Source organism: Panthera pardus, unplaced genomic scaffold (assembly GCF_024362965.1).
Source record: "Panthera pardus isolate Hobbes unplaced genomic scaffold, ASM2436296v1 HiC_scaffold_11, whole genome shotgun sequence".
NCBI lineage: Eukaryota > Metazoa > Chordata > Mammalia > Carnivora > Felidae > Panthera > Panthera pardus.
Genome location: NW_026526666.1, coordinates 69,341,756 through 69,352,692, shown reverse-complemented (window position 1 = coordinate 69,352,692; position 10,937 = coordinate 69,341,756). Strand labels below are relative to the sequence as shown.

At 45.1% G+C, this 10,937-nt stretch overlaps 1 protein-coding gene across 1 annotated transcript in view; it reads left to right on the top strand.

Annotated features, from left to right (window-relative positions):
• CMPK1 (cytidine/uridine monophosphate kinase 1) overlaps nt 1-951 on the top strand; it is a 37,802-nt gene extending 36,851 nt beyond the window's left edge. The window contains exon 7 of the transcript XR_008419657.1: nt 350-951. The gene's annotated coding sequence lies outside the window, so the exon portion shown is untranslated. The remainder of the gene's footprint in view (nt 1-349) is intronic.
• Nucleotides 952-10,937: the final 9,986 nt, after the last annotated feature.

The following is a 10,937-nucleotide window of genomic DNA, read 5'->3' as shown; positions in this document are numbered from 1 at the left end:
AGCGTTTTCTATCTGAAACTAACACCCTGATGTGGGTAGACCTTCACATGTCTTTTGATGGGTAATGATCATTATTATATAGCTTATTTCACTTCTCCCTAGCCTGCCCGCATGTTTCAACTAAATTAAGTACTCCTTAATCCTAAGCATTTTTCTTTTAATGAAGAAAGTAAGCTCATTTGTTATGTACCAAGGAAAAAGGTAAAAATGGTCCTAATCACCTATCCCTTTATTTCCTCACCCCTGACCCCAGTTTAAGTATTCTCTTGGATCCAGGTTTGCTTTCCCTTGAATGGGTGTGGTTATTGTGGCTGTGGTGTTAATTCTGGGCCTCATTTGTGCTCCGCAGGTCACCAGCTTTCCTGTCCTTGGGACAGCTAAAGGACGAAGTTGAATTTCTGGCTATCAGGCTTTATACCCTTTGTCAGCCCTGCCACCTCCAGGCCATCACCAGGGCTCAGATTTTTGTGAGATCCCTGCTGTCCCTGCTCATCAGAGCAGAACCTGGTTTTCTGGAGTCCGTCTTCTTCAAAAAGGCTCTTTCATGATTTTGTCTTCCTAAGACCTAGCCATAAGAGAAGAGGGCTTAATTATTTTGGCCTATTCAGGGAGAGATGAGGGTAATAAATCAACATTTCTCTAAGTGAGGTTCTTTCAGCCACAGAAAGTGGTTTTTTATTTATGATACATTTTGAAGTAACGCACAAAGTGTTACCTTCTTGACACTGGCCTTCAATGCCCTAACCAACCAAAGGAAAAGCATCTGTAGAGGTAGGTTACCTCATCCCAGCCCTGATGTAGATAATCCAGACAAACTTTGAAAATTGTCTTCTACACTGTAGAATCGAGCAGTTGAGCAGTTAAGCAGCATTTTGCATAAATAGCAGATGCATTCTCATTTGGTTGAGTAACCACATCTAAAAAGAGAAAATAAAATTCAAAAAATATGTATGTGAGCTTTGGGAATATTTGTATTCTACCCTTTAGAAGGCTTCCTGGAAGAAGTATATTCTTGGTAACTGCTTCTCTGAAATTAAGGGGGAAAACTGATACAGTGGACTCAAGATGGACTTCCAAGAAACCCCCTGAATTGGCTGAGATTCATTGCCGGTTTGTAAATGCTTGCGGCCCTCTGAGGACTCGGGGTAGAACTGGCCCTCTTACGACCACCTGGTTCCAAAGGCTTCCAGAACCAGAGGGAGAAGACATTGAGTTGGCTCAGCAGTTAGTACTTAAGAGCACAAAGCTGTTGTGCATGGCTCACCCCAGGTTGGTTGGTCCTTAGTTTTACAGAGAAGCATTCTCACAAGTGGTTCCAAACAAGCTGCCAGAATTTGGCCAGAGTATGATTGTGACAAGGCTGCATCAAAATAGCCTTGTCAAAATGGAAACCTTTTTTTCCTTTTAATTACCAGGTAGAGCACAATAGGCACTACCATTATCCTGTCCTGGATTGGGGTGGTGGTTTAGACCACCATAGACACGTCATTTACATGATTTGGGGGAGAAATGCTAAAGTTTAATGGTCAACTTTCATGTTGGGTCAAAATAGTCACATCAAAATGACCAGTTTAAAACAGCTACATCAAAATCCCCCTGATGTCAAGGACTGTGTCAGAATGTCCTTGTCACATCCAATATCAAACATGATTGAGCAGAGACCATTCCTCTGCCTAGGGCCTTTCCTGCTTAGGTCTGGCTAAGTGCTCTTTAGAGAAGGTAGGTGCACTACTGGACTTGAGGCTGCTGCTGTTGTGCTAATGGAAGAGTCAGAAATGGAGAGGATGGATGGGATGGGATGAGGGCAGGGAGAGTAAAACCATTTGTGTAGAGAAGCAGGAGTTGGTTCATTCCAGTTCTTTGGCATGATGGTCCTTGTAGGAGACTTACTCTACCCATAATCACTCCTACCAAACACCATTTCTTAATCTGTCCAGTCTTCATGATCATAGACCACATTCCCACTACTCTCCAGGATTATTTTGTTGATGAAAATGGGCTTCAAGAATGAGACTCCCTTGATACTATCTATCTTCATTTATCCTTAACTTATGGTTTCAGTAGTTTTATGGATATTTGTAAGTTTAGCTTGTGTATATGACTTTAAGTATTTATAGTCAGCTAAATCGTTGTTTCATATGACAATACTCAGACTGGCCAGTTGCTGAAATAATAACTAGATTGATACAGGAGGCATCATTACAGTCTGTAATCACATTCATGGATCTGCCATCTTAATTGAGCTAACTGGTTGTGTTAGCAAGCTGCCTGGCAGAGATACTAGCTTTTAGGATTGAGATCAGAGAATTTGTTACAGGTAATCTACATCTTCCTTAATTAGGCAATGTGTCTGTCATCAGACCAGGAGATGATGAGCACTAAAATGGTGACATTACAAGGAGTTTGGTGGCAGGACGCCTGGGTGGCTCTGTCAGTAAGTGTCCAACTTTGGCTCAGGTCGTGATCTCATGGTTCATGGGTTCAAGCCCTGCATCAGACTCTGCACTGACAGCACATAGCCTGGAGCCTACTCTGGGTTCTGTGTCTCCCTCTCTCTTTGTCCCTCTGCTGTTCACACACTGTCTGTCTCTCAAAAATAAGTAAATATTTTTAAAAACGTTGGCTGACCATTCATTCAAAATATGTTTGAGACACATTTATTAAGGATACCACAAGCAGTAATACGTAGTCCCTGCCTTCAACAGGCTCACAAGTTAAGCTCAAGTCTAGCAGTTTCTTAACTATTGTTTTTGTATAGTGCTTTAATGCAAGCACACTTTTACCTCTGTTCTCATCTGTTTTCCCAACCATTCAGGTTGGGATGACGGTTTTCCTGTTTTGTGAATGATTAAACTGAAGCTGAAGGAGCCCAAGTCAATTGCCCAACAATATTTACAGCTAGATAGTTGTGAGTCTGGAATTGGACCCCAGACCTTTGGGTCTTACCAGATCTGCCTCCTGTCTTCCAGTAGCCCATGTTGCCTACTTGTAATAAAGCCTGATTTTGAAGTGTAACCACTAATATGCCATCGTGCTTCCTCATCACTATCCTGTTACTGTTGTTTATTTTAATGTTTATTTATTTTTGAGAGAGCAGGAGCAGGGGAGGGGCAGAGAGAGAGGGAAACACAGAATCCAAAGCAGGCTCCAGGCTCTGAGCTGTTAGCACAGACCCTGATGCAGGGCTTGAACTCATGAATGTGAGATGATCTTAGCTGAAGTCAGATGCTTAACCAACTGAGCCACCCAGGCACCCCACCCTCGTTTATTTTATATATTTTTTTAAGTTTGTTTATTTTGAGAGCAGGGGAGGGGTAGAAAGGGGGAGAGAGAGAATCCCAAGCAGCCTCTGCACTGTCAGCCCAAAGCCAGATGCGGGGCTCAAAGTCACAAACCATGAGATCTTGACCTGAGCTGAAATCAAGAGTCAGATGCTTAACTGACTGAGCCACCCAGGCGCCCCTCATTTGTTTTCACTATTGCACGTATCTGCAATTTGTGAAGTTACTTTGTTTACTTATTGGCGACTCCCCTGCTAGATTGTGTCAGGAGAGCAAAAATATGTTTTCATCTGTTTCCTAGTGTCTGCACATAGTAGGCACCCAGTAAATACTTCTTGAAAAAGCAAAATGAGAAAGTTATTTTTGACTCGCTATAGCTGCCAGTTGCATCACTGAACTTTGGATCCTAACTGGGTCCACCTGCAGTTTCCTTAGGATTCTATTTTCAACTCTCCCAGAGCCTGGAATCGGATAACCATGGAGTACAGGGGATAGGAGGGGAAATGAATCTTTCACCTCATCAGCCTCCCTCTACTTGTAGCTTACAGCTCAGAGAAGACCATGTGATTGGCTGTCTTGGAAGGAAAACCAGGAGAGACTAGGGCCAGAAAATAATAGTTTTGGCGAAAATCTCACCCACCCACTCATAATTCAATCTAGTTGATAGACTTTTGACTTATTATACCTCCATTGTCATGTTACTGTGTTATGACTTAGAAATTTTTTTGCTTTATGAAGACTTGATAGTTTCCAGTTCCTGTTCCTGATCTGAAACTCTTTAGTATAAATTTCTGCTTGAAGCCTTGTAAGACTACAGTGTCTCCTCAGCGCTTTCACTGACCATATTTACTGGATTGGGAAAGAACAGAATGAGGTTTCCACCTACTTTCTCCTCAGTGGGTAATGCATTGTAGTTCTTGATGCATGGTGTCTTTGGGAAGGAGATTTTAGAGGTCTTTAGCTGTATTTCTGTATTCTCTTCGTGACCTGGCACAGAGTCAATTCTTAATACATTTTATTTTTTTTTTTAATTTTTTTTTTTAACGTTTATTTTTTTTTGAGACAGAGAGAGACAGAGCATGAACGGGGGAGGGTCAGAGAGAGAGGGAGACACAGAATGTGAAACAGGCTCCAGGCTCTGAGCAGTCAGCACAGAGCCCGACGCGGGGCTCGAACCCACAGACCGCGAGATCGTGACCTGAGCCGAAGTTGGACGCTTAACCGACTGAGCCACCCAGGCACCCCAATACATTTTATTTTTTTTTAACGTTTATTTATTTTGAGAGTGCAGGCATGAGTGGGGGAAGGGCAGAGAGCAAGAGAACCCCAACCAGCATGGAACCCGACATGGGGCTTCATCTCATGAACCCTGAAATCATGACCTGAACCAAAATGAAGAGTCAGACACTTAACCAACTGGGCCACCCAGGCACCCCCTACACATTATTCTTAAGATATTCTTAATACATTCTCTTGAATATTGAAAGATGTGTCTTCCTCAAAGCCCTCCAGATAGTAGCAGAACTAAGCCTAGAACCCAGGTCCCCTTTTTCCCAGCCCTCATTCCTTAACACCAACATGCTTTAATCCACCGTCATTCCTAACAAAAACCTGGAAAGGCAAAGTTATAACTTGTGATGCTCAAGAGTCACTTCTATTTAATAGGATTTCATTCAGTGTGCCAAACATTTGTTGAATGTCCTTTAAACCATTTTTTTTTTTTTTTCTTTAGGGGCACCTGGGTGCCTCAGTTGGTTAAGCGTCCGACTTCAGCTTAGGTCATGATCTCGTGGTTCTGTGGGTTCGAGCCCCGCGTGGGACTCTGCTGACACCATGAAGCCTGGAGCCTGCTTTGGATTCTGTGTCTCCCTCTCTCTCTGCCCCTCCCCCACTCATGCTCGCTCGTTCTCTATCTCTAAAATTAAAAAAACAAACCATGTTTTTAAACCAATGTCTCAGGCATCACTCCCAGAAATTCTAATTTCATTTTATTTTTTATTTTATTTTATTTTTTAAATTTTTTTTCAACGTTTTTTATTTATTTTTGGGACAGAGAGAGACAGAGCATGAACGGGGGAGGGGCAGAGAGAGAGGGAGACACAGAATCGGAAACAGGCTCCAGGCTCCGAGCCATCAGCCCAGAGCCCGACGCAGGGCTCGAACTCACGGACCGCGAGATCGTGACCTGGCTGAAGTCGGACGCTTAACCGACTGCGCCACCCAGGCGCCCCTCTAATTTCATTTTAAAGACGCCCCAGGTGAATCTAAACCAATGATTCTGAAACTTTCAAGTGTATCAGAATCATTTGAAGGGCTTGTTAAACCCAGTCTAGGGGGCCCACCTCAGTAGATATGGGGTGGGGTCCACAAATTTGCATTTCTTATAAAATTCCAGGTGATAAGTGATATTTTGAGAACCAGTGTACTAAATAGGAACCAGAGCTGATATTGGAAACTCCTAGCCTTGCATCTTTGTGGACAAGGGACCAGCTTCTTGGTCTTTATGTCCACAGTGCCTAACATAGAGGAGGTACTTAGTGCTGGATAAATGACAAATTGATAACCCTGGTTGAGAGCTCACAAATCAAACAGTTCCCTAGTCTACCAACCCTGAAGTTCCTGGGTTGAGGAGGGGAGGGGTAGAAGGACTAGGAGAAGATCACAAATGTTCTCTCTCTAAAGAAGTTGTCAGATGGGTACTAACTTGACATAGTAGGGTGGCTTTCAGCTCACTTCACAACTGCCATTGTCATAAAAGGTGAGGAGAGCCCTGGGGCCGCTGTCACTGTCCAGACTTCTGAGGGGAGATGGGTTTGAGGGCAGAGCTAGGGCCCTGGAAGCAACTGAAGTTGCCACACAAGGGGCAGAGGGGCAGTCTTAAGCAGGCTCCATGCCCAGTGCTGAGCCCAACTAGGGGCTCGATCTTAGGATTGAGATCAAGACCTGAACCAAAATCAAGAGTCTGAAGCTTAACCGCCTGAGCCACCCGGGCGCCCCTAAAGAAGACCTTGTAAAGTTAGAGCCACCCAGCACTGAATTGGGATAATTTAGGACATGAATTCCCCATCACTGGAAGTGTGTAACCAGCAGGATGTTTTAGAATCTTCCAGCTCTTAGGTTCCATGGTCACATCCTGTTCAAGTTGTAGCTATCTAAGTCTGAGGTCCATCTGGAACCCCAGCCACATTTTTTGGGCCCTCCTGAAACTTGGGATGCAGAACAGCTCCCTGTCCATACGGGCAGGGAGGAAAGGCTAAGGAACATCATGGGAGTCTGTGCCTTCCCATAGGAACCCAAATATTGAGAAACTTCCTTAAGCTTCTGTTTCTACTTCCTGGGTGCCCTCCGCCATGCCTGGGATAGGTATTCAGCAAAGTTTGCTGATGGTAATGCTGCTGGTGGTCAGGAGGTGCCTGCTTTGCCTCAGGGGAGAGGAACCGCGCTAGCAAAAGCATGACAGCCAGGATGGGTGGCTGGACAGGGTGGGGGTCCATGTGCCAAACAATAGGAGATAGGGGCATGCAAAGACAAGGCAGGGAAATGTAATGGACAAACCATAAAGGTGGGTAGAAGAATGTGGGCTTACCCTGTGTCTGTTTAGCTGAGTCCAGACGAGAATGCCGGGTAACTGCTAGGCTGGACGGGGAAGTTTGACAAAGTCCTCTCAGATTTTGGAGGCTGCTCCACTCCTCAACCCCTCCTCTTTTTCTACTCTTTCTCCTCCTTGCTGTAAGCTGTCCCTTGAGTTCTATTCTGAACCCTTAATGGTTTTCCCATCTCACTAGGGACAGTTTGCAAACCCTCCCTGGCTTGGCCTGGGTTAGGGCTGGGCCCAGGGCCGGCCTGCCTGAGCCGGGGAGAGGAGGCGGCTCCTAGCAATAAGCAACCCACAGAATTGTGTCTGTTATTTAAGAAAAGTTTCTGGGTTTTCGGCTAATTGCAAAAATACATAATGGATGCTTTTCGCATCTGCTAGTTATTCTGGAACAGGCCTGCATCCAAGAGCAAACTTTAAACAAACAATAAGATTATGGAGCTTAACTATTTCAATGTGTAACAGAAAAGAAAGCCAAGGCCCCAAAAGTTACATTAACACACATCCACTCAGACACAAGCAGTCTTACCAACAGATACACATACATACAAACATACAGATGCACATCCTGGCTCCAGTGCTCACAGGGCTTGCACACTAACACGTACACACGTGCACACACAACCTGCACATACGCCCGATCACTTGCACTGATACACGTACTCAGACACATACACGAATAAGCATGCCTAAATTCATATCAGGCACGCTCCTACCCAACACAGGCACACAGACGCACTGCTCCGGGTACAGATGCATTCACGCAAACCGTTTTTATTGCAGCGTGTGGTCCTCTTTTGTAGGTCAGTGGGCCCTTCTAGCCCTGAGGTAAGTCAGTCAGTTGGGCACTGGCTGTGTCTGGGTGGTATCAGGTGTAGTTATTCAGTGTGGCCACCGAGGGGCACCCGTCAGCCATCGTGCATCCACCTTCCGCTCCTGCCAACCCGTCAATTGTTTCTGTACCCACAAACCTGCACCTTCCTGTTCCGGCTCCCTGCACACAGCTGGGAGGCTCCTTGCCTCCAGCCCCAACCTTCTAGGATCCACTGTACTCATTCTCACCTTTTCCCTCTTCCAAACCACTGAAACAGCCACAACCCCTCCTCTGCTTCCTCCTAGCTGAACACACACCATACTTCAGAGCCCCCTGCTCAGTCCTGAGATTGCTCCTTGGGGGCTGGATCTGTCAGGTCTTTTTTTTTTTAATGTTTATTTATTTTTGAGAGAGACAGAGACAGAATGCGAGTGGGTTAGGGGCAGAGAGAGAGGAAGACACGGAATCCGAAGCAGGCTCCAGGCTCTGAGCTGTCAGCACAGAGCCCGATGCGGGGCTTGAAACCAAAAGCTGTGAGATCATGACCTGAGCTGAAGTCAGACGCTCAACCAACTGAGCCACCCAGGCGCCCCTGGATCTGTCAGGTCTTAATCATAATGTGGCCTCTACCAAAAGCTTCTCCCCCAGAAGCAATTGTCAAAATCTCATCTCTTTTTCAAGGTGTGAGATAGCATCTCCCAGTGCAGGACTGCCAAAAGTTAACAGTGCATGGTAAAATAATTGAATGAGTTAATGCCCAACTCAACTTCCCCATCTGCCCTGGCTGAAGAGGTCTTCCACTCTCAGCACCTGCCTCTCGCAACCCCCACCCCTCCACCCCTTGTGGTTCTATGAAACAAATACTGGCTTCAAAACATAAGCTAGGGTAGAAAGACCCAATATGTCCTGAAGTTTATCTCTTTCAGCATCCCTGACAGGTGGCTACCCTAGTAACAGATTACTCACCCCAACCTGAACAGTTGTCCTCACTGGGTAGTTCACACTTCTCGAAAGTGTCTCTACGTTCTTTCTCCACAAACATTCCCAGAGCTCCGCCTTCATGACGGGCTGTGGCAGGTTCTGAACAGACAGGATTTCTGCCCTTCCAGAAACTAATAGTCTGGGAAGGGCATTTGACCAGCACAGCATGAGACCTGCAGTAGTGCAGCAAGTACAAAGTGCAGGGGAGGGTGGGGTGAACTTTCCAGAGGAGCGAGGTGGGGAGTCAGGGAACATTTACAGAGGGGGTGAGAGCCCAACAGAGACAGAGTGAATAAGAACAATGGTTACGGTTCTGTTTGTTGAATGTTTACTGTGTTTGTGACTGCTAGTCCTCAGGAAAAATTCTAAGCCAGGTCAGCCTGTCTGCAGTCTGAGAGTTTAACCACTCAACCCAAAACATCTCTTGTAACAAAATAAGTGTTTGGGGGCAGACATCCCAGGTAGATTAGTTCTCTATGACTCCGTAACAAATCATCACAAACTTGGCAATTTGAAGCAACGCTCCCCTGTTCCCTCACAGTTGCTCAGAAGTCTGGGTTCTCTGCTCACAGTATCACAAAGCTGAGATCAAGAAACCAGCTGGGCAGGCCTCTCATCTGGAGGCTCAGGAAAGAATCTGTGTCCAAGCTTATACTCACTGTTGGCAGAATCCAGTTCCTTGCGGTTGTAAGACTGAGGTGCCTGTTTCCTTGCTGACTGTTGGTCATGGGGCGCTCCTGGCACTAGAGGCAAGCCTCAGGTCTCTTCCACTCGCCCCTTCCATTTTCCAGACAACAAAGGCAGATGGAATCTTTGTCATGCTTCACATCTCTGATTTCCTCTTCTGTCGCCAGCTGGGCAATCAAGGCTTTCACGCTTTGTTTATAGATGCATCCCAAACTGCGAAGTTAAGACACTGTCTTTCATGTAGCTGTGTTAATATCACATTCACTGCAGACCCGGTGGTTACCAGGTTGCATTTTATTTCTTACACCACTTTTTCTTTTCCTCTTTTCCTAATGGCCTTTATCTTTCCCTCATGTTTCCCCAGTCTCTCTTTCTCCCCGGAGACCTTTCAGGGCCCCCTATTCTCGCACTCCAGTCTGGTCTGCGAGTGTCCAAACCTGTTGGACATCCATCAGTCTCACTTCCTTTCCTAGCTTTCTGCACGAGGCCAGTCTTTTCTGGAGCTCAGTCTTCTTTCATGGCTTATTTCCATGTTTGGAGAAAACCCTCCAAGTAATCACCTAAGGGTACATAGGACATAAATGTTCTGACTCCATATATGTCTCTATATGTCTTTATTACAGCCCAATAATGGACGGTTCAGCCTAGCTAGAGCTCTAGATTGAAAACTCTGTTCTCCCAGCATTTGGAAGCATTTCTCCATTGACTGCTAGCATCCCATGTTGCCGCTGAGAATTCTGAGGTCATTCTGATTATCGTTCCTTTGTGACCTTTTTTTTCTTTATTTTCATTTTGCTCCCCTCTGAAAGCTCTTAGATCTCTCTCATCCCTGTTAAAAAATGTCAGGATATCGGACTTGAGTGTGGGTCACTTTGTCCTTCATTTTGGGGGCACATATTGAGCTCTTTTAATGTAGAGACTTTATGACTTTTGTTTATGGGACATTTTCTTATGTAACTTTTATTTATTTTTGTTTTTTAATATGAAATTTATTGTCAAATTGGTTTCCATACAACACCCAGTGCTCATCCCAACAGGTGCCCTCCTCAATGCCCATCACCCACTTTTCCCTCTCCCCAACCCCATCAACCCTCAGTTTATTCTCAGTTTTTAAGAGTCTCTTATGGTTTGCCTCCCTCCCTCTCTCTTTTTCCCTTCCCCTCCTCCATGGTCTTCTGTTAAGTTTCTTAGGATCCACATAAGAGTGAAAACATATGGTATCTGTCTTTCTCTGTATGACTTATTTCACTTAGCATAACACTCTCCAGTTCCATCCATGTTGCTACAAAAGGCCATATTTCATTCTTTCTCATTGCCAAGTAGTATTCCATTGTGTATATAAACCACAATTGTTTTTCAATATATGAAATTTATTGTCAAATTGGTTTCCATACAACACCCAGTGCTCATCCCAAAAGGTGCCCTCCTCAATACCCATATCACAATTTCTTTATCCATTCATCAGTTGATGGACATTTAGGCTCTTTCCATAATTTGGCGATTGTTGAAAGTGCTGCTATAAACATTGGGGTACAAGTGCCCCTATGCATCAGCACTCCTGCATCCCTTGGGTAAATTC